The sequence below is a fragment of the Macadamia integrifolia genome, chromosome 10 (genome assembly GCF_013358625.1).
Source record: "Macadamia integrifolia cultivar HAES 741 chromosome 10, SCU_Mint_v3, whole genome shotgun sequence".
Classification (NCBI taxonomy): Eukaryota; Viridiplantae; Streptophyta; class Magnoliopsida; order Proteales; family Proteaceae; genus Macadamia; species Macadamia integrifolia.
Window position 1 is genome coordinate 30182493 of NC_056566.1, and position 3003 is coordinate 30185495.

Genomic DNA, 3003 nt, shown 5'->3' on the forward strand with positions numbered 1-3003 from the left:
TCCCATCTCTTCTGGCACTGGCTCGGACTTGTCGGGCCAGCCGGTGTTTAAGGTCACCCGTGCCATCATAGCCCATAAGGAACCCGCTCTAATTTCCTCTGGCTCGGTTCCTGCATGATTAAACCGGTTCAACCGCGAAATCAGACCAGGTTTAAGAAGCGGGGTATCACAAAGATGGCTTCATAGGCCACAAATATAATTTTATTTGGGATTACTGACTCATTTTTATGTAGCATGAACTCACTGATTGTGTAATAACTATCCATCACATTTGAAAATTTTTCTTGACACTGATCCCGACTTTCAAAGATACTTTATCAAACTCAGACCCGTTATGGATTCAAAGGCCTTTCTTAAGTCGTCTTTTTTTATGTTTGTTACTGTATGGTGGATGAAAAACCTATGATTAGTAAAATGAAGGGACTGGTTGATACTGATGGAAAGTGTTACCCTAGACAACCATTCTTGTTATTCTAGTTAAATCATAATTAAATGGGGACAGATTCAAGGGAGATTGTTCCCCATGAAATGGGTGAGTGTTGTGGAGAGGAACATTTGGATGTTCTGTAGGCTTGTAAGACGGCTACATGACCAGCAAAGCTTTATCAGCATTTTGATTAATAAAGTTCTACCATATACGTTAATTTTGTAACTAAGATGAGGGAGATTCATGAGTGGAAAGTTTTGAATGGATATTTAGCCATTTACCCGCATCTTATAACTAACCAAAAGCCATTATTTTATAAGTGCCTTTTCCAGCATACACTAGTAGTAAAGTCTAATAAGTATTGGCACAAGTAACAGTTCCTAGTACAATTGAGGATGGCATTGAAACTGAAAGAGAAATGGAAGAATGGCAGGCCCAAAAGAATTACATTTATAAAAGGAACAAGAAAAGGCAAACCCATGACCTCTGTATTTTCACTCCCTGCAATTACCACTCGAGGATGGCATACTATTTACATTTGTGTTTGCTGGAAGGGGGTTTTGGGGTGTGTTGAACAAATAAATAGAAAGAAACGCCTTACCTTTACAAAGTGGAGAACCAATTTTACCAAACAAAGTCCAAAATTTGAAGTAGAGACCAGAGACTCATAGGGGAAATTTAACTCTATCAAAACTTTGTTTGGAAACTTGAGAAGAAACCCTGCTACCGAGACACATAATTTAGCATATACTAGTAATTAAAAAATAAAATAAAAAAATCCAAGAACTGCCATCGAAAATAGAGTTTTTTGTGGCAGCATCATTTATCGGTCACCTAAAATTCAATACTGGAATGATTCTAGCTATATTCAGCGACGGACATATTCTTTCTATCACAGAAAATTATTTTTTGTGAGGAAAAAACTGTTACTGTCGTGGAAAATAATATTTAATGATGGAAGCCTTACTACCGGAAAATATACTATCGTAGCCGAAAATCACTTTTCTTGTAGTGATACATTAGTGAAATGAACCCTTTTGCTGCAACTAACTATCAGGGGTAATCCTTAATCCCTATTACGACGGAACTTTGCTGCAACTACCTACAAGGAGTTATCCCTAATCCCTAATAACACAGTACAGGTCAAACACTTTGTAATTTATGCCATCTCGAGTAATATAACATCAAAGAAACAAAGCTTTAATGCTCAAATCCATAATCCTTGAAGTATCTACCCTTTAGCCACTTTTAATCAGCAAGTCAGCAAGTACTTGTCAAATACCAAAGGAAACAAGATACCGTAGTCTCCTTTAAAATCAATAGTTCACAAACAAATAATGTTTTAGATCTAATATTATGTTGAGGAACCAGGTTGGTTCCATGGTCTTCAACTAATGACCCTATCTTCTAACAACTAACTTCTTAATAAAAGGAAGCTTACCAGGGGCAGCCTGGTTTAAAAGTTTGTTCCAACTAAGGGCCTCAAAGTTGGATAAATCCCACAAACTGCATCTTTTTGGAACATGAAGCGATTAGCTCACAGTACGGGAGCTGCAAATCTACCCCTGGTTTGGTCGATAACTATAATTTACAGGAATGCACTGACAAAATTATATTTTCAACCGCGGCCTTATAGAAAGTGGAAGCCATGTCTCCAACATTCAAAGTCCACTAGTCAAAGGTTAGTCATTTTTCAGCCTGACCAAACTTCATTTAGAGTGCAAGGGTGGGATTCTTAGACTGTTAGACTTAAATGGGAAGGGGAGGGTAAGAGGTGCCTGTTACTCCAATGTAGCAGCCTACAAAATGGCATATAAATCGTTTGGCCCCCTCCCAATCACCCAAGTCTCAAATAGAAAAAGTGAAGAAAGAGAAACCCTAAAAGCTTCTCTCGTTCTTTGCATATGTCAATCCTCATGCTTTCTGCAATTTCTTCTCCGAAATTCCAACAATTGGCTGATTCTCTACAATATAATATTTTGTTTCTCTGAAATTGTAAATCCTGACTTGGAAGAGTTGCATTCAATTGAATATCAACCATAGAAGGTTTTCAACAATGTTTTCTGATTTTATATCATCTTCCATCTACGCTTTTAGTAACTTTAGTTTGATCTTCCTCCCAGAGTCAACAATTACATGGCTGAAGTATTTTTCTCTCAGTTATTTCACCTCATTGTATTTTCCCTTTCTCTTCAATAATTGTCAAGAAATGGAATAAGTGATCCCTGAAGTTCACTTCTCCATTATTTACCAGATCCCTGATTCGTTAGGCTTACTGATTATATTTTACAGAGTCAGTTATGGTATCTGCTAGCTAGCCAGTGAATACTAATGTAATGAATGTGATCTTACAGTGCATATGAAAATGAGATTGAGAATGATGAATTGAAAATGATTCACAAACTTGCAAACGAAAATCTTTGTTCAGAAAGGGAAACCATAAAGAAGAATAATGCATGAAAACATACTAGAAATGAAACATCTTTTAGTTCAACAGAACACTAAAGAATAGTGCATGGAAACATATTAGGAGATGAAGCACCTTTAGTTCAATAGACATTCTGAGCTTTTCCAAG